General features: G+C 45.5%; 1 protein-coding gene across 1 annotated transcript in view; it reads right to left on the minus strand.

Annotated features, from left to right (window-relative positions):
- Window positions 1-24,080, minus strand: part of LOC126248071 (ras GTPase-activating protein raskol-like) — a 406,601-nt gene that overhangs the window by 101,356 nt on the left and 281,165 nt on the right. The window lies entirely within an intron of this gene.

The following is a 24,080-nucleotide window of genomic DNA, read 5'->3' on the forward strand; positions in this document are numbered from 1 at the left end:
GAGTCTCTGCAGTCATGGCAGCAGAACGCGCAGATGCTTCGCATGCAAGTAGGTGAACCTTCTCGTACCTTTGCTGCTTTCATTTTATGTGACAATGAATGAAAATAGCTGCGAGAACAGAAATTCCCTTCGCTCGTGAATTACCGATTCCGACGGGATAAAGAGTAAAGGATTTCTTGCTTCAATACGGAGTCCAAACAGCATCCCGCAAACAGTGGCGTCACTTCAATTCAGCAAAGGTGGACAACTTAAAACAAAACCAATATAATCGAAAATGACAACTTTGTTTAAGGACCAAACCCGGCCAATTTCAACGGGTCTAAAAGGAATATCAGGGTTTAACGTACCCTCTACAGTGATACGATACGATAATGCAGTGCCTGTCTGATTCCAAATTACGATTGAAGGTTCCTTCGGACAAGCATGGACGTCCGAAGGTACAGGCACAGGCATTTATGCGCCGACACCGGGCTCGCGACTTTCAAATAAAATGTCTCCCAAGCACGGAAATATACACTACTGGCCATTAAAATTGCTACACCACGAAGATGACGTGCTACAGACGCGAAATTTAACCGACAGGATGAACATGCTGTGATATGCAAATGATTAGCTTTTCAGAGCATTCACACAAGGTGGCGCCGATGGCGACACCTACAATGTGCTGACATGGGGAAAGTTTCTAACCGATTTCTCATACACAAACAGCAGTTGACCGGCGTTGCCTGGTGAAACGTTATTGTGATGCCTCGTGTAAGGAGGAGAAATGCGTACCATCACGTTTCCGACATGGACCCTATCCGACATATTTATGTCGGTTTGGGAAAAGGGCAACCCCCAAGTGTGAATGCGGCGCGGCAGAGGGAACTCCCGACCATGTGGTTTTCGGGTGCCCTCTCTTCAATGATGTCGCGACAACACTCCGAGACAGACTTCCGAACAACGACACATACCAACTACTCAGATGAGAAGACACGTTTCACACTTCGAATGCACTGGCAAATTGGGTATCACGGAAAGTGTTAGCAGAATACCTGAGGGACCAAGAATAGGTATCAACTCATAGATCAAACCGATTGAAACCAGATCCCATTCCCATACCGCCTGTGCGTGGAATGGCCGACTTCCATCATAGCTGGAAACCGCCACGTACGGGACTAGGGGGGGGGGGGGGGGGGTCAGCACCACCGATTATTACAAAAAGCACCGGATATGACGTAGATTAACTTAGTTTTTTGTAGGACTTAGATTTAGGACATTTATTTAGGAAACTGCAACGAATAATAACCTTGGCCAGCCCAGTGCCAGGGGCATGCTCCTCGGGTTTAGCTCTTGGAGCCTGGCTATTCTAAGTAGGTTTGTACTTTACTGGCACACCTGTGACGCTGCAGGTAATAGTCATTCTAGATTAGTTATGGAAATAAAGAATTTAAATACACTCCTGGAAATTGAAATAAGAACACCGTGAATTCATTGTCCCTGGAAGGGGAAACTTTATTGACACATTCCTGGGGTCAGATACATCACATGATCACACTGACAGAACCACAGGCACATAGACACAGGCAACAGAGCATGCACAATGTCGGCACTAGTACAGTGTATATCCACCTTTCGCAGCAATGCAGGCTGCTATTCTCCCATGGAGACGATCGTAGAGATGCTGGATGTAGTCCTGTGGAACGGCTTGCCATGCCATTTCCACCTGGCGCCTCAGTTGGACCAGCGTTCGTGTTGGATGTGCAGACCGCGTGAGACGACGCTTCATCCAGTCCCAAACATGCTCAATGGGGGACAGATCCGGAGATCTTGCTGGCCAGGGTAGTTGACTTACACCTTCTAGAGCACGTTGGGTGGCACGGGATACATGCGGACGTGCATTGTCCTGTTGGAACAGCAAGTTCCCTTGCCGGTCTAGGAATGGTAGAACGATGGGTTCGATGACGGTTTGGATGTACCGTGCACTATTCAGTGTCCCCTCGACGATCACCAGTGGTGTACGGCCAGTGTTGGAGATCGCTCCCCACACCATGATGCCGGGTGTTGGCCCTGTGTGCCTCGGTCGTATGCAGTCCTGATTGTGGCGATCACCTGCACGGCGCCAAACACGCATAAGACCATCATTGGCACCAAGGCAGAAGCGACTCTCATCGCTGAAGACGACACGTTTCCATTCGTCCCTCCATTCACGCCTGTCGCGACACCACTGGAGGCGGGCTGCACGATGTTGGGGCGTGAGCGGAAGACGGCCTAACGGTGTGCGGGACCGTAGCCCAGCTTCATGGAGACGGTTGCGAATGGTCCTCGCCGATACCCCAGGTGCAACAGTGACCCTAATTTGCTGGGAAGTGGCGGTGCGGTCCCCTACGGCACTGCGTAGGATCCTACGGTCTTGGCGTGCATCCGTGCGTCGCTGCGGTCCGGTCCCAGGTCGACGGGCACGTGCACCTTCCGCCGACCACTGGCGACAACATCGATGTACTGTGGAGACCTCACGCCCCACGTGTTGAGCAATTCGGCGGTACGTCCACCCGGCCTCCCGCATGCCCACTATACGCCCTCGCTCAAAGTCCGTCAACTGCACATACGGTTCACGTCCACGCTGTCGCGGCATGCTACCAGTGTTAAAGACTGCGATGGAGCTCCGTATGCCACGGCAAACTGGCTGACACTGACGGCGGCGGTGCACAAATGCTGCGCAGCTAGCGCCATTCGACGGCCAACACCGCGGTTCCTGGTGTGTCCGCTGTGCCGTGCGTGTGATCATTGCTTGTACAGCACTCTCGCAGTGTCCGGAGCAAGTATGGTGGGTCTGACACACCGGTGTCAATATGTTCTTTTTTCCATTTCCAGGAGTGTATATAAAGGGTGTTACAAAAAGGTACGGCCAAACTTTCAGGAAACATTCCTCACACACAAAGAAAGAAAATATGTTATGTGGACATGTGTCCCGAAACGATTACTTTCCACGTTAGAGCTCATTTTATTACTTCTCTTCAAATCACATTAATCATGGAATGGAAACACACAGCAACAGAACGTACCAGCGTGACTTCAAACACTTTGTTACAGGAAATGTTCAAAATGTTCTCCGTTTGCGAGGATACATGCATCCACCCTCCGTCGCAAGGAATCCTGATGTGCTGATGCAGCCCTGGAGAATGGCGTATTGTATCACAGCCGTCCACAATACGAGCACGAAGAGTCTCTACATTTGGTACCGGGGTTGCGTAGACAAGAGCTTTCAAATGCCCCCATAAATGAAAGTCAAGAGGGTTGAGGTCAGGAGAGCGTGGAGGCCATGGAATTGGTCCGCCTCTACCAATCCATCGGCCACCGAATCTGTTGTTGAGAAGCCTACGAACACTTCGACTGAAATGTGCAGGAGCTCCATTGTGCATGAACCACATGTTGTGTCGTACTTGTAAAGGCACATGTTCTAGCAGCACAGGTAGAGTATCCCGTAAGAAATCATGATAACGTGCTCCATTGAGCGTAGGTGGAAGAACATGGGGCCCAATCAAGACATCACCAACAATGCCTGCCCAAACTTTCACAGAAAATCTGTGTTGATGACGTGATTGCACAATTGCGTGCGGATTCTCGTCAGCCCACACATGTTGATTGTGCAAATTTACAATTTGATCACGTTGGAATGAAGCCTCATCCATAAAGAGAACATTTACACTGACATGAGGATTGACACATTGTTCGATGAACCATTCGCAGAAGTGTACTCGTGGAGGTCAATCAGCTGCCGATAGTGCCTGCACACCCTGTACATAGTACGGAAACAACTGGTTCTCCCGTAGCACTCTCCATACAGTGACGTGGTCAACGTTACCTTGTATAGCAGCAACTTCTCTGATGCTGACATTAGGGTTATCATCAACTGCACGAAGAATTGCCTCGTCCATTGCAGGTGTCCTCGTCGTTCTAGGTCTTCCCCAGTCGCGAATCATAGGCTGGAATGTTCCGTGCTCCCGAAGACGCCGATCAATTGCTTCGAACGTCTTCCTGTCGGGACACCTTCGTTCTGGAAATCTGTCTCGATACAAACGTACCGCGCCACGGCTATTGCCCCGTGCTAATCCATACATCAAATGGGCATCTGCCAACTCCCCATTAGTAAACATTGCACTGACTGCAAAACCACGTTCGTGATGAACACTAACCTGTTGATGCTACGTACTGATGTGCTTGATGCTAGTACTGTAGAGCAATGAGTCGCATGTCAACACGAGCACCGAAGTCAACATTACCTTCCTTCAATTGGGCCAACTGGCGGTGAATCGAGGAAGTACAGTACATACTGACGAAACTAAAATGAGCTCTAACATGGAAATTAAGCGTTTCCGGACACATGTCCACATAACATCTTTTCTTTATTGTGTGTGAGGAATGTTTCCTGAAAGTTTGGCCGTACCTTTTTGTAACACCCTATACATATCCAATGAATACCCGTTTATCATCTGCATTTCTTCTTGGTGTAGCAATTTTAATGGCCAGCAGTGTACATAATGGACGTACGAGTAAAGGTTGTAGACTCAGGCTCACGTCATATGGAATTTTGGGTCTAACCGTGTGTCGTGGTCGGGTAGCCAAATGGTATAGCGACCGCTCGTGATACGCGGGAAATCCGGGTTTGAGTCCCGACCCTGCATAAATTTTCATTGTCGGCATTCCATTACACAGCTGATGGTTATCCATATTTGCAACTGCGAATGTATTTGATGTACCTCTACAGTGAGGTGATTAGGGATCTCTGACAGGCTCGGCTGTGCAAGCAAGAGGAGCTATTACAGCATTCTCTTTGAGTAATTCAGGGAAACGCCGGAAAATCTAAACCATGAATACCGGACGGGGACTGGAAGCCAGCTGGTTACCAATATGAGTAGGGCTTGAATCTTCACAGGTAATAAGTGCATATTCAGGTCAGGGTAAATCACCCCACACATAAGAAATCAAAAGTTTTGTTAAAAAATACGTATAGAGTGAAGATTGACTTCCTCATGAGAACTTTCCGGTGAATCAGCGGTATATTTGCGAAAATATTTATTACGGTAACCGATCATCTCTTGTCTGTCTGTACCTTACCATTCATAAGAACTTTAACGCTGTCTCGTGTTTTTTTTTAAGAGGCTCCAAAGTCTTGTTTAAGGTTCGTAATACGATGGAATAAGGTTATCCAGTATGTGCGACACATTTAATGTTTCGACATGTGGGCAGATGGCCATCCCAAAGTTGATCGTGCGGTAAGGCATAGCTTAAGGTGTGAGAATACGTATTGTTAATTATTTTAAGAAAGACAATAACTGTTAAGTTAAAGATACTGATTTCATTTAACCGTTTATTTACTATGCCACATTATATACATTGGTGGCAGTGGTATGCCACTGTTAATGAAAACTAATGATAAATTGGTCTACCAAACATCACTCCTATCCTACACAATAATATACGAATTATTGTTCAACATTAAAGTAAGCACAATATTAAGGGGGCAGTCGATGCTCAGAAACCATTCTACTGAAACATTTTGAGCCGGGCTGAGCTTAGTATCATAACGTTATTCATTACATTACTGACACTAAGCGTGCAGATCAGTAATAAGTGATATGGAGAATTGTATGTAGTGCGCTTAATGGGGGACGACCCCGTATGCGACCAAAATTGCGAAAAAATTTTTATTGGGTCTTCATTTACTACGTAGTATTGAAATTTCAGTTTCTGAATACTACATTCCAATTCTTGTCCTAAGAATGATAAAAATAATAACTGCTAAAAGCTTGCATGGGGCCTAATATTATTAATTCCCGCAGTGTTTGCTTCCTGTTTTATGCAGTCACAATGAGGGGAATATTTAGGTGTTTAGCAGATCCAGAGCTTCTACGAAAGTGTGTGCATGGAAAAACTCAAAATCTTAATAAAAGTTACAAGTCTCTGATATGGAAGGCACGTCCCAAGACAACATTTGTTTCCGCAACTGCTGTTGAAACAGAAATCCACCCGACAAACGGCAAACGTCAAGTTGTAGGCTGTTATTGCGGTATCGGGTTTAACGAGAAATGATGTAATCCCTTGTATGTGTTGAGCAGTTGGTTCAAATGGCTCTAAGCACTATGGGACTTAACATTGAGGTCATCAGTTCCCTAGAACTTAGAACTACTTAAACCTAACTAACCAAAAGACATCACACAGATCCATGCCCGAGGCAGGATTCGAACCTGCGACCGTAGGAATCGCGCGGTTCCGGACTGAAGCGCCTATAACCGCTCGGCCACCGCGGTCGGCCAAACCTTAGAGCAGCAGGAAGAGTTTGAGAACGGCTTACCCACACAGAAGGCAATGTGATTATTACGTACAGGTTGTTACGAACAATGACCTTGTGTCTTGTTTCTAGACCACGCATTCGTTAATACAGTGAATTTAATTTAAGGCAAGCTGAGGTTGAAATTCCATCCCAGACGCCTATATTTACGCTTTTCGTAGTTTTCTTGAACCACTTCGGGCCAACGACGCAATCTTTCTTTCCATAATTCCGATCTGGGTTCACCAAAATCATTCTAGGCGAATTTTAGGATGGTTTCTACCAACAGTCCATGACCGAAAACAACTACTTTGCTTACCAACTCTTAAAGCCTGCATAAAACATAAATTTTATACTGCACATTATTTTACTTTAATTCCGACGTATCATAGATCTACATTATATTACTCTGTTTTACTTTCTATGACACTTGACACAGATGTTCAATCGAGTAACAGCTACAAGTAAATAAATAATTAAAAACAATAGGATATTCTAGTTCCTTGGGTAGTTGTCGCGACAAGATGAACTCCGACTGTAAAGAGTTCATCGTTGACAAGTCGTTAAAAGCCTAATGGACGTTCCTTCTACGTTAAACTACGTAAATCTTTAGAACTGTCTTAGACAAGCAGACTTTACGTCATAAAAATACAAAACATACCCTCTGTTACCAAGGGGCTTTAATTTTCGAACCAACCTTCTTGTTGATAACTACGCCATTTTCGTTATCGATAGTAGACTCGATACCTCTTCTTACGATTTTGAATGTTGATAAGTCACTCCTTTGTCAGTTGAGAGATGCAACGTAAACACAGCAGAAGTTTATGCTTTTGATACGGTAGTACGGTGCGGTGTGGAGACAAGTGAATTGTAACGCGTTCGTTTTCGCACGCGACAGACGGGCGCCGGCGGGCCGCCCCCACCACCGCGCACCAGTAGCGAAGAAAGCTGCCTCCAGCGGCAACACGAAGCTGAGGTTGCCGGGATTGTGACGTGAACTAGAGAGAAGGGGGGCGGGGGGACTCGGTAAAGATATATGTGATTCGTGACGAATTTGTTTAACAACTGCGAGCCCGTCGTAGAAATACTCAACCAATTCCACTGACAGGCACCACAAGTAAAAGTTTGTGCGACGCAATTGACGAATCAGTCACGTATGAAAATTTGCGCCGGACAGGGTCTCGAACCCCTATTTCCCCCTTCACGTATGCCGTTACATTAAGCGCTTCGGCTAACCGTGCACGACTCACAGCCAGAGCTAAACTTCGTATGTCGTGTGTCTACGTCTTACAGTCCTCGCATACAAATTTTATGATTCTCGCACATTGTTTTTTCTCGACAGATTGCCCTACTGTATTTAATGTCAAAGCAAGGCAATGGCTGTATAGTGCGATACAATGCATGTCCGAAGAAACGTTCTTCAGTCTAACTCGCTGCGAATGCATTTCATAATTTAATACGGCTTTATATTTTGCAGTGCCTTCCATCGATCTACACAGACACCGTAAAATACAGACACTGCCGCACTGTAAAGAATACTCTTTATATGATAAACTATCTGCTGTCTGACGTTAATCAATCACACCCACGTTTCGGCTGCAGATCACTAACTTGTGACACGGACCTATCCTCTGGCTATCTACAATGTTCGCTACTGTTGTCAGATACTAGTAACAACAAAAATACAGAGTAAAATATAAAAAACTGATAATGTGTTATGACAAGACAGCACTCCAATATTTCAGTACTATCTCTAGCGGGGAGGATAAATCGAGAACGGAAAAGAACACGAATTCACTTTCAACTGACACTGTCATCTCAAAATAAGTCCGAATTAGATTTGATACTCGCGCGGCTTTAGTGAACTGAAGCAACAGAAAATTACGACTTACTTCCAACGAAAGCCACGGCTTTCCTTGGGAGCTTCCCTACTAAAAGGAAGGTTGGAATTTAACTACTCTTTGACACCGTTGTCATTAAAGAGGGGAGCACTAGCACAGTTGGACAACATCACTGCCCTGGTTTAACAGCACACCAACTGTTATAAAAGCAAGCCATCACCACCCTCACCAAACGTGGCCGCCTCTCACTCCGTGGTGTCAATTAATGACAGTACATTAAGCGGGCAAATGTTAAACACCGACGAAAATAAATAGGTTACCATAGGTGTTCGATGCAGAGGCGTTAGGGTGGAGGGGGCACTATTAACTACGGGCTGCCAACTACAGCAGAAACTGAAGCCTGGGAACTAAATGTAAGAACATGCGACATCGAGATACAATAGCTGCATCGCTTTATGTGTATATTACCCTTTTGCCCGAAGAAATGAACTATAATACTCTTTACATTCTTAAGAGTATGTATACTCAATCTTGTGCAAGGGTGACAGAGTGGACTAAATGTTAGACATCCACGAGCATTTGGGTGTGTTTACTTACACATACTTTGCATTTTCTGTCGCTATGCTTCCTTTGATACAGTTAGCTTGTCACCAGCTGTTTCCGCCAGAGCCTTCCTTGCCTAACTACGCAAGAATTAACACAAAATCCCGGTTATAATACCAACGGCGATTCACATTGAACGGCATTTTGCAACATACTGTCGATCACTTAAAATGGCATTCAGGCTGCAGCAGTAGAAGTTTGTTTAATTTGGTGGCGGTAACCAGTTAATTAACTCTTACTCAGAAACTGGATTTCGATGACGCCAGAGAAGTGAACGACCTGGTCGTACGAAACAGCACCTGTTTCTGAAGACTAACGTAAAGTCCACAGGCTTTCAAAAATTTTCAGTATCAAAAATTCCGTAAGCTCGGTAGCGGCATTTAAAACCTTCGTGCACTGAGTGGAAGGAGGGCGGAGGTCTTAGGAAGCGGAGGAATATTTGCGCAGCGACAGGGCACGGGAAATACCAGCGCCGCAGGGTGACACCAAAATAACTGCTGAGCCAGTTTCCAGAGGCTCAAATACGAAGCAGACTTAATCGCACGTGTTAATCTCTGGTGTCACGATTTATCCGAGCTCGGACATCCCGACTCACATGACGTGGATCATCGTAGGCATGTCGGCATTTATAGGACGGCTTTAGCATCTGACAACAGACAAAAGGAGACTGTACGACAACTCACTTTTACATCACGAACTTATTTGTATAATTATTGTTCTTGGTTCGAGTTTTCAAGTACCTGCTCTTTTTTTTTCTCTTTTTCTTTTTTTTCTGAAGTTGGAACTGATAGCCCTTACTTGTATAAATCCAAATCAGTACCGTACTTTTAACTGAGCATGTTAGTTATGATACTTCGCGAACAGTGCTCGAAAAAACCTCGACTGTTATTTATATACGTCGTCCGCTTTCACTCTTTAGTCTTACAGCCAGTTATTGTTTCCGAAGACGGAAATGGTACGTAGTCTTTTGCAGTCATAAGAGAAGCACGGACGAAAAGCGTTTCACGCATACACATGAGATTAATCTTACCGAGGGTTTTCCAGCTTCTCTATACTAATGTATATGAACGACGGGGTGATTTCTCTCAGAAGACCACGGCGAGATCCCTTGTCAGAACTGATCCATAGAGCGCTGTATGTGCCATCTGTATCTTGCTCTCAATCGATAAAAAACCAATGCGGCCACCATAGGCGTCACTGCGGCAACACAATTGGTTTCACACAGGAGAAGCGACTGCCAAACCGCTCTCTCACTGTCGAATTACTTAAGTATAATTTCACACTGAGGTTTGGCGTCGGCAGCATTCTTACACCTGTGCGGATTGCTATGGATTCGTTACGATGTACAGAGCTGTGGCTCTACCATTCTTTTCTGTCCTCTTAGTTTCGGAATACCTTTACTTGTTCTACCGTACCTACTTCTTTTATCTAGTCGCTGTCATTAAATGCATTCTTTGTGCTAGTTTCGACAGTTCTGAAAGTCTGCTGCTTACAATGAAAACGTAAAATCAGCGAATATTTTTTGCATGATTTGCTTTGCATTTACTTGGACCTTCTCTAAATTACTACGTAACTTCAAACATATGCGGTTAAAGAAGGACAATAATGAATGGCCTCTGACTGTAAAAGGGGAAATTAATGTTGACAGAACTGTTGATACCTTTATGAAAGACTTGGAGAAAGCTTAAGTACTGGAAAGAAACTGGCAATAGTATCAAAAATATTCTAACTAGCCTTGTTTCTTCCATTCATTTACACGGAAACTATTGTTTTGACAGAAGGAAGAGAACGTTGCGAAAATAGCGGCATTTTATACGAAATTGGGGTCGCGTAGAAACACTACGCTGCGACTATACAGCGCTTCCGCACAAGAGCAACATTCGGCACAAGCTTTCCACCCTTTTTAGTGGCCCAACTAAATGTTTCGTTTGTGTTAAAGGAGCATCAGACTTAAAATCTACCAGGATTTGACGACTCCAAGGGTCGTATACAGTGATGAACTTCTTCACGACCTAACAATGAAAGCACTAACGACATTGTTTGGCATTTAACATTCAATCGACTGCAAGCTCGAAGACACACATCACTTGACTGCGACCCTCTGTTATCTTACATTGGAACATTGGGATCGGACACGACGTTATCGTCGTGAAATCCTATTTGTCACGTTTAAAAAAGCAATTCCTGAGACGAAATGAAATCACAGCAATCACTTTTTTCGTCTCCTGAGGACTGCCTAAACTGACTCTAAACATCCGGATGCAGTTATACGCACAGTAATTCTTTCACGTTTCTCGTTAACTGCAGAAAGTAACAAGCGTAAGTAAACTAACGGTTATTGCGTCATGTTGTAGCACATGGACACCTTGGCTGAACTGGACGAAATCTGAGGAATTGTAGTGCAGCTGGAAACGAGACTGTGTACAAAGCCGTTGCACAACATATTCTTGAGTACTGCTCGAGTGTTTGGCACACTCACGAGACGCCGATTTAGTAAGTTACGAGAATTTACAGTAATACTCTAATCATACATGGGATCCTTCCGAAGGAAGACGAAGTTCTTATCACGAAACTCTCCTTGGCACGTTTTAAGAAGGCCACCTCCTGAGACGAAATGAAAACAAATTCTACTTTTTCGATCATATATTTCTCGAAATAAATAAAACAACAACACGAGGAGTTTTTTATGTAGAACATTAGAAAGTGGCAAATAACGACACCGAGCGCACTCTGCAACGTGATTTGGGAGTGTGTAAGTGGTTGTACATATAATTTTGCCTTCGAAGGGATGAATTTCGAGTTCAAGGTTAGTGGTGACAAAGTTCTTTCACCTCACTGCCCACACACGTTTCGCCTTGGCCTCGGCTTCGTGATTCTTGGAAACTTCCCAATCGCAACACAGACGAATATAGTAGCTTCCACTAGTGCAAGGAAGCAATTCCTTTAAACAGTTTGTATGCAGCGAGGCGTGCTAATTTTCTTTGCAAGTAAAACTGCGCCAAGTTACTCGTAGTGGGAAATAGATGGTGAACACAAATTCACCTAAGTCCTTCCGTTTTGCATCGTGGCCGAGGAAGAAGGTGGGAGTCACAATTTCATTTGCGAGGCAGCTATTCTCGTTGCCCACGTTGCCTTGGCATGGCTCCGTATGTGCAGACTGCCCACTTACATCACTCTATATCAATTTCTACGTCATAAAAAGTGTAGTCATCTCTCACTGAAGAGTGCAGCTTATAGAAGCAGATTTGTTGAGAGTTGCTAAATGGGCAATGAAAAGAAGTATGTTGCGAGTCAGAAGAAGGGACAGAAGACGAACAAACGTGCAAGAGAATACAGTCGTACCTAAAAAGATTTTGGACACAGAAATTGGAATAGATGGGATACACAGACAGACGGACTGATGGCTAACGGCCTTATGAATTTCTTCGTTGGGTTTATCGTAATAAGAAACGACAGACAGTAACTCTGAGGAAGATGGGCATACATAAACAGAATATCCTAATACGCGGGGACGTCTGGAAAAGCCTTCATCCAGCAGTGAGTGTAAAATACGACTGAAAAATACCTGCTAATTATGAAAATATTACTCGCGTTGACTAAAATAACACGACTATATCATCTTTGGATTAAATTTTCAATTATTTCACTGTAGCAAGTGGGTCTTTTTTCTGGCACTGAATTTAACGTAACGAAATAACCGATATAAATTCTAGCGTCCAGTCATCCATTTTCATTGTTTCTGCATTACCTTTGCATACTCGGTTAACATACGGAAATTCCAAAGCGGCAGATTCGGAACAGGACCGATAGCGAAAACAAGTGAGAGAGCCGTGTTGCGTAGCGCGGTGAGCGGCGCCAGCGAAGCACGTGTCCAGGTAGGAGCAGGCGGCGTGCGATAGCGCGCAGATAGCCACGTCCGCCAAGATACTGCTCACGAGGTTCCTGCACCACAACGACAGCGAAAGCGGACCGTCCCTCACAAATACTCAAGGGATCTGTACGCTACCGTATACGCAACAGCGTTTCCGCTTGCTGCCAACAATACTCGAGATCTACTTCGACCTTCGGTATACGCTTAAAAACTCCCAGATGTGAACCGAGTAATAAACGACAGTTTTATGGCGAGAAATGCAAGCTACTGTACCAGATAAATATCTTTTCTAATGGAATGGTGGTACCACGAGATCAACTGACTACGCGATTCGAATGCTCGTTTGTAGCGCCACCTGAAAAAGGATACACATGCAATCGACCAAGTAACACAGTGGCTACAAGGACTCCTGTTTGGAGGATCCGGGCTGCAATTATCTCTATCTGTCCTCATTCACGTTCCCCTTAACTATTTTCAGACTGACTGATGAAATCTTCTCCGGTTATCAACCGAGTTGTGGCGTCGTCATGTTGATGCAACGTTTGACGTCTTTGCCGCTCCTCATCTTGATGTGAAATGCCGCGTTCATGTCTTCTTCGTTCCTTTACAGTCGCTGGACCGCACACTCCTCTACCGAGGCCCAGTGATTATCACGGAACCAAATGGACACGAACCCGACACTTCGCCTGAACATGACAAGTAGGAAACTTGTCGAAACGTTGCGACAACACGATGCCACCACGTGGCTGAAAATGTTTTATCAATGAAATTGGCCGAGAAATGATACATTCCCACAGAACAAACTTTTAGACTGTTCACTGAGGCTGTTCGCAGATGGCAGTAGACAATGGGACTGCACCATTACAAAGTTGAAGTGAAATGCAACGAGTGCTTTGCAAAACGACTAACAGCTACCCTTCAACACACACAAATCTAATGGAACAAGCGTAAATAAGCGAAAAGATGCGATACAATTTCAATACACGGTTGCCAGTTTGTGGTACCAGCCACAACCGTAGATTATTTAGCAGCACCAGTCCGGACCTATTATTTAAAGAGGAACGAACACACAAATTTAGCTGTCGAAGGTAGTAGTCAGATGGATTCATGAGACGAATATGGTTCAAATGGCTCTGAGCACTATGGGACTTAACTGCTGTGGTCATCAGTCCCCTAGAACTTAGAACTACTTAAACCTAACTAGCCTAAGGACACCACACACATCCATGCCCGAGACAGGATTCGAATCAGCGACCGTAGTGGTCGCGCAGTTTCAGACTGTAGCGCCTAGAACCGCTCGGCCTCTCCGGCCGGCATGAGACGAATACATCCATGACGGTGGTGGCTTACAAAAATCTCATCCTACTGAACCTGACTATTATTTGTATGTCTAGGTCCCGTACCAAGTAAGATTAACGACGGAAAAATGAAGAAGATTGAGAGACGAGCTGCTGTCTGATTCGTGTACTCATATTTCTTTCAGTGCAAGAGAAATACCGAAATTCGCGGCAAATGGTACGTTGCAGTAAGAATCTTCCACTACTGAAGTAAACCTAGAGGAGTCTGAACTTAATACAGCGCAGAGACACGCCATCCGCGAATGGCACAGTAAATAGACTAAGCCTGCTGTCTCACTACGCGCCCACTGCCTCACCTCCTGGTGTTTCTTGGGGGCTACACACCTTCATATCGACGGGGTGTTTACTATCGTATTCAATAATCAATGGAGATGATAGACGCATAATGTTTTATCCTACTGTCTGTGTGAGACTCAGCGGCGCCAGATTTCACCATCTAGCCGTAGAAATAGATGGAGCCGAGGAAATGTGTCGTCGCCAGTACGGCTGGAAATGGGATTGAAACACTGGTGTGGAGAGACACCTCTGCCAAGCCTGGGGCTCTTGGTGGGACGAGCGGCTCTTCGCAAGTAGCGTATAGGCACACTAAGAGTTTGTGTCCTGTCCATCAGTGTAGCAGCCTGTAGCAGATTACGACACATGTTACAAGAATGAGTTTTAGTATATGCAGAAAGGTTGAAAAAAATGCGGCCAGTCATCTTTTTACTATAATTTACTTTGCCTTTACCGGTTTCAGTCTGGTTTGCTAATCTTCAGACGAGTTCTAGGTTAAGTTGTAATGTGCCAGTGTGGTAGTGATTTGGTGTAGCCAACGAATGTGAAAGAAAGAAAGCTGTTTGTAATGATAGATTGATCTGTAGCGTAGCCCGAGGCCTAAGTTATATTGGAGTGCGACAGTTTGGTTGTGAGTTAACGAAGCCAACAAGCGCAAAAGCGAAAAACTACTCGTGTCTCGGACTCCGCAGAATTATCGAGACAGTGGGTTTGTCAGTGACTACGAGACGTTTCGTTTCTTACATCACTACTTCGTTTGGAGCTACATGTCCATTTCTCCGCGCGTATTTTAATTGTTGGATGCAATAAACGACAAGAGAAAGCTCAATGCTGCCCAGTAACCCAATATTACGCTAAATCGTAAACAATACTGAAGCACAAACAGGCCATTCAGCTTTCAGTAACACTTTGATCTGCCTGCTAGAGAAACACAAGACCGCTAATGAAATGCGGAAATCTTAAATCCGGGGTTAAATGCGTTGTCACAGTGAAGATATACTACTTTTCCACCGTTCGATTGGGCAGGGGAAATGTGTGAAACTGAAATAATCACAGCCGATATTTAGAAATGAAATAGCTTAATACAAATGAGACTAGGACCTGAAGATATTCCTGTTAAGATATTCCTGCGAAAGCGCCGTCGCTTTTCGCTTATCGAGAATCTCTAATATAGCAAGTGTCTCAGGAGGCTGGGTAAGAAAACATATCTCTCTTCTTTAAAATAAGCGTAAAAGATGACATGCATCGAGCCAAATTCAAATATTTGTAATACCTTTCTGATGAAGAAATCTAAAACGTAGTCTAACATAGAACGAAGTGACATTCTTTGCCGAAGAAATACAGCTCCATCTCTTCACATAGTATTGCAGATTCCCCCCGCCGGAGGTTCGAGTCCTCCCTCGAGCACGGGTGTGTGTGCTGTCCTTAGCGTAAGTTAGTTTAAGTTAGATTAAGTAGTGCGTAAGCTTAGGGACCGATGACCTCAGCAGTTTGGTCCCGTAAGACCTTACGACAAATTTCCAAAATTATTGCAGATTGTTGACGTACGCGAACAGATTTACTCTGCATTCTTGACTGCCGAAAAGCCTTCGACATTGTACGAAATTTCGATACGTGACAAGAATGCAAGCGTAAAGAGTACCTTCTAAGGTACGTGAGAAGTGAGTAGATAACTCTCGACGGCAGGTACTCAGAAGTACAACGGTAAGGTGGAGTGTGTCCTAGCCAGACTGAACTCAGTGGCGTTATCGTCCTATAGGACATTGGCCATTAGACTATCGCTTCGTCGCACTCTACAAACGTAAACCTGCCCACATCCGGCACGTCGGTTTCGGTGCGTGACAGAGGAAATCTTACATCGCCATGTTAAAACCGATGAAAGAGCACATGACGAATGGAGCGTGCTTTCAAAATGATGCGTGCCTTTTAGCTTAAAATAATATTGTATCTCAACCATGCCAATCAACTGTAGTCCTTTTTTCAATCAATAATTTTCCGCAAGAATACTCCAGTTCGTAACTGTCACTGGAGAACAGACGACAGTGCTTTCTACGCACTACCGCATCAAAATACTGAAGTCTAGCGCACCACTTAATTATTCTGTTGATATTTAACACTCTTGCGAGACATGCCCCATGTTATACGTGCCTGCATCGACGTTTCTACACCTAGTTCTACAGTGACCCTGAACGTAGACACAAATCTTGGAAGACATTCCACAGTACGGTGCTCTGCTCGTGGGTTTAAGTATAGAACAGCATGAAAGAGGTTCCAGAAACCTGGGAAACAGTATCCACTTGCCTGTGTATACTGTAGAAAGAGAAATTAACTTAAGTTTGACACGACAGATGTTTCTATACTCGGGGATCTTTATCCGAGAGAAAGCTGCACACGCCGCAGCAAACAGAACTTAGCGATATAGTCCTCTAACGTTACGCAGAAAAGGAGTCACTTTCTCTTGTGATACTAATTCACTTGCAGGGTTTGCTTTTCATTAAGCTACAATTAGCAGCCCACTTTCAGCTTTGCTGTTTCTCAGTATGGAATCCACTAATGGGGAAGCGGCATTATCCTTGCACCCTGGCTCCTTACTACGTCTTAGCTGTGGAACTGCACGCTATGAAGCAGAAAAACCCTCGTATTTCCTTTTTCTATGGCCCGCTACTGTCCCTCTTTCTTAATAAATTACTAATGCTTATAAATTACCCTTGCACGCTATATCATCGCTACGTTATTTCACACGAAAATGATGGAGTTCACTCATTCAAAAATGGTTCAAATGGCTCTGAGCACTATGGGACTTAACTTCTGAGGTCAGCCGGCCGCTGGTGGCCGAGCGGTTCTGGCGCTACAGTCTGGAACCGCGCGACCGCAACGGTCGCAGGTTCGAATCCTGCCTCGGGCATGGATGTGTGTGTTGTCCTTAGGTTAGTTAGGTTTAAGTAGTTCTACGTTCTAGGGGACTTATGACCTCAGCAGTTGAGTCCCATAGCGCTCAGAGCCATTTTCTGAGGTCATCAGTCCCCTAGAACTTAGAACTACTTAAACCTAACTAACCTAAGGACATCACACACATCCATGCCGAGGCAGGATTCGAACCTGCAACCGTAGCGGTCGCGCGGTTCCAGACTGTAGCGCCTAGAACCGCACGGCCACCCCAGCCGGCCTTCACTCATTCGCTACGCTGCGTAAGTGAGAGTGGAGCGATTAAATGTGTGTTAGTACTTGTGGCAACATAGCCCAAGAACTACCGCCTGTTCGCCGAGGAGAAACTGGAGCAGCGATGTTGGCAAACGCCGGAGCTGTATGGGAAGTTGCGGACTGCCGGTGAAAGTCGCAACAGCTGGCTACCGAAATCCCGAAACATCTCACATGTCGCGTTTTACCACTACTATACCACAACAAACCTTTCAAGGAAATGGTGTCACTTTAGTAAGCTAGATATCACCTAAGATAGTTTTCGTTACACATATGCATGTTAGAATCAGGCGCATCAAACACAATGTCTCTTAGTGTTAGGTAACTCTTATATACATCGAGGTATCGGACGTGCGATTCTAAAAATCATGTATCGTGTTGTCGTGTAATAACTCACTGAAGCACTAGCCTCTCGTGGCCATGCGATGTCCAAATAACAGAGTCACAGCAGCCGGTTTATGCACACTGTTCGCGTCCATCCTGCGATAATGGAGAGCAGGGGTTAACTTACGGTCGTTGACTAAGTCTTTTGAAGGAATCCGCTTCACGTGATTTTAAGAATCCGCGAAGAAACCTAAATCGGAATGTAGAGGAGGAAATTTTAAACCGGCTTCTCTTCCATATCAATCCAGCAACCACAGCTCCAGCTCGCTCCGTTCTAGGAAGAGATACAGACGTGAAATATTCTTCCCCAGCTGACCGACTACACTAACCAGAAGAGGCTGCTCCATCCTTCAACGGACATAATTTCTAACTAGACAATTACTCGAAGATGAGTGGAACTGATATTCTTAACTTCCTAACCGTTTCAGCAACATGCTTACAGGACACAACTTCAGATACAGTACTAGGAATAATCCGCGTCCATGCAAAAGTTATCACATCACAGCCCTAACTCTTTGTTTTATTCTTAAAGATGTTAATCTTTAGTATTGGCTACTGCTAAAGATATGACTATTTCTGAAATATATTTTTACTGCACGCTTAGGTGTGTTTATACGACGCACAACGAACTGTGATCGTCATCTTGTTACTTTTCACTCACTTCTCTCTTTCTGAGGAGATACTTCCCGGCGTACTCTGGACGGCACAGCTTCAAATGGTTCAAATGGACTATGGGACTTAACTTCGGAGGTCATCAGTCGCCTAGAACTTAGAACTAATTAAACCTAACTAACCTAAGGACATCACACACAACCATGCCCGAGGCAGGATTCGAACCTACGACCGTAGCAACAGCGCCTAGAACCGCTCGGCCACAGTGGCCGACTGGCACAGCTTCACCAGAAGGTGGACACGGCGAGAATCCGGGGCAGTTAAATGCTTCCATCTGGCTGGAAACCCGATAGCTTTTCATACAGCGGAAAAGTCTGCACTCACTCAGAGTTTCCTGATGGCATTAATTGTCACTATAAAAAATATACATTTCTTACAACACACTGTATGGCGCTCATCTAGACGGACTCTAAAACATTGGGATTTTCTCCTTGTTGATTAGTAAAGTGGCAGTGTTATTGAAATATATCTCACCATTTAAGATTGAGTCCCAATAAATTTTCTTCTTCCTCGTCCCTTTTGTTCCGTGTTTGAGTTATTTACTCTGTCCGGAGTTGCGTACGTTCCGCCCTTTACTACTTTCACTTCAGGCGAAGTAAAGCTGCCATATATTCAGAAGTTATCCTCGGATACCTCCCAAGAAACAGGTATCTAACTAACACAATATTCCCACCTTGTGCGGTGATGAACGCCGCCAAATACTGCTACTGCTTCTTGAACACAAGAGTGCTCTACTAAACACGGTTGTCTGCTTCCGATTTCTTCCAAGTTTAGAACTGGAGACCCACAGTTTAACGTCGAATCAGGACTCCAGTGCACGTCAACACATCTAGGTACTGTTCACTATATTAGGCAGGTTAATTCTTAGGCCCAACCGGGGATCACAGAAGAAATCTTAGAATATGTGGCATACCTCCCACCGGGCCACTAAACCAGGACCTCATTTAAAGAGACGAATATTCAACCTGCGCTTCGTATGTGATCGGTGGTAATGGTGCGAATCACAATAAATACGGGAACGGACGAGCGCAGCCGCTCTGAAAGAAAAGCAGGATGTGGTAGTCCCAGCGCAGCCAGAGCGAGCACGGGTTGTTAATGAACCCTTCGCATCCGGCCACAGCCAGCAAGCACTACGCTCAGCTGACGCATCCAAACCGAACCGTAAATGCGCGCCAGCTACGTTTCCAAGCCTATTCACGGACCCTAAGACTATGGCAAATCCGTCTGTTGTGACACAGGCAACCGCAGAGCCCACAAATGTTGTAATGGCCGAGACGTCGGTTGTTTCGGAGGCCTATCTTTTTTATTCGTAACCTGAACGAGTTCGATACAGGAGCTGAGGCTTTTCCACAGTTTCGGTGCGATTTCTGTGAAAGTCGTTCTGAAGTGACGAATTTTTGCTTCTGTATTTCCAGGTGCGGTAAAAACGATCCCAGAATCGGTTATTTTACTTATAGCAGAAATAGCTACTTTTACTTCTAACAATAAGTACTTCTAAATTTCACTCACGCGTCCTTAAAAATTTCCGTACAATTGTACACATCCCGGTCGAAACGATTTACCTGAAAATCCGTTCAATTGCGACGCTGAATTTTCCAAATGCTCACAAATGACACAGCGTTAACTCTGTATCCTCAGTTTGAAGGCATGGGTTGAGATCCAACAACGCAAGCCAGGTAAAGCTCTCGGCATGTAAATATTGTTCTTACATCTAACTGACTGAGAACTATAGCTTAACGTGGAGAAATGCAAAGTTGTACACGGAACGAAAAATGTACGAGGGCTTGCTGAAAAGTAATTCTTCCAATTTTTTTGTTGAAGACTCTTAAAGCTTTTTAAATAAAGCAAACATTATTGACATTCTACATCTTTATTCTTCATGTCTACAAATATATTTCTCAACATAATCACGCTGGCGACGAACATATTTCTCTCAAAGGGAAACCAGTTTCTCGATTCCGTCGCTGTTAAATATTTGACTTTACTGGCGGAGCAACAGCCTCAGTTCTGCTTTCTCGCTTCGTCACTATCAAAGTTAAGACCTACAAGATGTTTTGGAAAGAGATGAAAATCGGATGGGGCGAAGTCGGTGCGGTATGAGAGATGATCGATGCCAGTGAACCCAAGGCGCTGCATTGTTGCAGATGTGACAGCGCTCTTGTGTGGTCCGGCACGGTCATGTGTGGACCAACTCTTCCAATTTCTTCCTTTAGTTTCCTGAGGGTCTCGCACAGTTCACGGTGTTGCCTTTAGACACGAATTCGAAATGCGTCAGATCTTGAACGTCTGAGAAAATTGTAAGTATTACTGTCTCTGCTTATGGCACGGTCTTTAACTTTTTTGGCGTCGGTGATTCTCTGTGGCGAAAGTCCATTTGATACGCTCTTGTTTTCAGGATCAGCACGGTGAACCCATCTTCCATCACCCGTCAGTGTAGTCAAAACGCAGAAGAAATTGTTGACCGCTATACAGCCTCCTTAGTTTCGAGGCAGCCTCCGTACACACAGTGTTCTGTAATGATGAGCCGTACGCGCTCTCGTGATGTGCCAGCTGTGTCTGTGTTATCCGAAGATTTTCTCAGATGAGTTTATCAACCTGGTTCCGATGGGCCTCACCGGTCGCCGTACGCGGACGTCCACTCCGAGCTCTATCACACACACTACGAGTACGAACAACCCAACGTCGCACATTACTCATGTCGATACAACCATCACCGTACACAGCTTTCATTCTACTACAGAGATCCATTAGAAACTCTATAACAGCACGCTGTTTCTTAAGCACGACACAGTTACATTCCACGCCGCCATGTTGCACGCTACAATTCGGAGCCCTCTATATGCACAGGGAAGCAACTTGCGTCGGCGAAGAGGGAGAGTCGTCCGATACTGACAACAGAATAAAAAATTCTTGTTCATTACTTTTCAGCACGTCCTCGTAACAGCCTTTTAACTACGCTATTATTGAATCATAACAACCGTCATATATTATACAAGAATCCGGGACTGGCAATGTGTAGAAATATTAACTGGAACAATTACATAGTCTCCGTTGTTGGTAAAGTGAGTAGTGGGCTCCGACTCATCGATAGGACTCTGGCAAACTGCAGCCTGTCTACGAATGATATTTTTTGTGTGCCTCATACTTCAATATACACTCCTGGAAATGGAAAAAAGAACACATTGACACCGGTGTGTCAGACCCACCATACTTGCTCCGGACACTGCGAGAGGGCTGTACAAGCAACGATCACACGCACGGCACAGCGGACACACCAGGAACCGCGGTGTTGGCCTTCGAATGGCGCTAGCTGCGCAGCATTTGTGCACCGCCGCCGTCAGTGTCAGCCAGTTTGCCGTGGCATACGGAGCTCCATCGCAGTCTTTAACACTGGTAGCATGCCGCGACAGCGTGGACGTGAACCGTATGTGCAGTTGACGGACTTTGAGCGAGGGCGTATAGTGGGCATGCGGGAGGCCGGGTGGACGTACCGCCGAATTGCTCAACACGTGGGGCGTGAGGTCTCCACAGTACATCGATGTTGTCGCCAGTGGTCGGCGGAAGGTGCACGTGCCCGTCGACCTGGGACCGGACCGCAGCGACGCACGGATGCACGCCAAGACCGTAGGATCCTACGCAGTGCCGTAGGGGACCGCACCGCCACTTCCCAGCAAACTAGGGACACTGTTGCTCCTGGGGTATCGGCGAGGACCATTCGCAACCGTCTCCATGAAGCTGGGCTACGGTCCCGCACACCGTTAGGCCGTCTTCCGCTCACGCCCCAACATCGTGCAGCCCGCCTCCAGTGGTGTCGCGACAGGCGTGAATGGAGGGACGAATGGAGACGTGTCGTCTTCAGCGATGAGAGTCGCTTCTGCCTTGGTGCCAATGATGGTCGTATGCGTGTTTGGCGCCGTGCAGGTGAGCGCCACAATCAGGACTGCATACGACCGAGGCACACAGGGCCAACACCCAGCATCATGGTGTGGGGAGCGATCTCCTACACTGGCCGTACACCACTGGTGATCGTCGAGGGGACACTGAATAGTGCACGGTACATCCAAACCGTCATCGAACCCATCGTTCTACCATTCCTAGACCGGCAAGGGAACTTGCTGTTCCAACAGGACAATGCACGTCCGCATGTATCCCGTGCCACCCAACGTGCTCTAGAAGGTGTAAGTCAACTACCCTGGCCAGCAAGATCTCCGGATCTGTCCCCCATTGAGCATGTTTGGGACCGGATGAAGCGTCGTCTCACGCGGTCTGCACGTCCAGCACGAACGCTGGTCCAACTGAGGCGCCAGGTGGAAATGGCATGGCAAGCCGTTCCACAGGACTACATCCAGCATCTCTACGATCGTCTCCATGGGAGAATAGCAGCCTGCATTGCTGCGAAAGGTGGATATACACTGTACTAGTGCCGACATTGTGCATGTTCTGTTGCCTGTGTCTATGTGCCTGTGGTTCTGTCAGTGTGATCATGTGATGTATCTGACCCCAGGAATGTGTCAATAAAGTTTCCCCTTCCTGGGACAATGAATTCACGGTGTTCTTATTTCAATTTCCAGGAGTGTAGTTCGTGTGTCTAGGAGAGAACTAGCACGGGCACGGAACATATCCAGGGTATCCCAGGAGGAATGGCCAACATTCGAGGATATGACAGGAACGATCACCCGAAGCAAAAACGTTTAGTAAACATGGGCTCTAATGTATATACTTTAAGATCTATGAGCACTTGTTCCTCTACACTACTGCGAAACACAGTTCTTCTACTGAACAAGTGCTCGCAGCTCGTAAGTATGCATTTTAGAACCCACGTTTCCTAAGCCATGTTTTACTTCGAATGACAGTTCTCGCCATATCCGTGAATATTAACCATTCTCCAGGAACTCCGCGTATAAACTTAGGCGGCGCGGAGAGTAACAGTCCCGTATGTCTGGCGAGAAAGTATAAGAGAAATACAGAGAATTTCGATTAAGACGGTAAATATCTTGGGAAAAATTGGTACAAAACATTCCAGTAACCGGCTTTCAGGATAGAAAATATGATTATCCTTCAGTTCCCAAACAGAGAGTGAAGATTAAATTAGACCAGTAACATCTCGAAAGCAGCGTCCATTTTCCATTCCTCATCCACGAATGAAACCTTTGCTTATACCGTCTGCCACGAACTTCATGGTGTGTCGTAGACTACAGATATACGATTAGGTGTAGATAAGGTAATTATAAAGAAAAGCAGACGCTGTGTATATCTTCATGGGATGAATTCCGTTCCGTCCCGTCAACATCGTGATCATTAGAGACGGAGCACAAGCTCGGATTGTGTCAAGGATGGAGAAGCAAATTGGCCGTGTCTTTTTCAAAGGACCCATCCCGGTGTTTGCGTGGAGTTATCTTGTGAAATCACGGAAAACCTAAATGAACCTAAATCTGGATGCCCGGACGCGAGTTTGATCCGTCGTCCTCCCTAATGGTAGTCCAGTGTGAATCAGAGTTGAAGTAGTACTTCTAATTTCCGATTACAAACAAAACACCTTTTGCATACTGTAATACTGGGATTATTTTTAT

The sequence above is a fragment of the Schistocerca nitens genome, chromosome 3, assembly GCF_023898315.1.
Source record: "Schistocerca nitens isolate TAMUIC-IGC-003100 chromosome 3, iqSchNite1.1, whole genome shotgun sequence".
NCBI lineage: Eukaryota > Metazoa > Arthropoda > Insecta > Orthoptera > Acrididae > Schistocerca > Schistocerca nitens.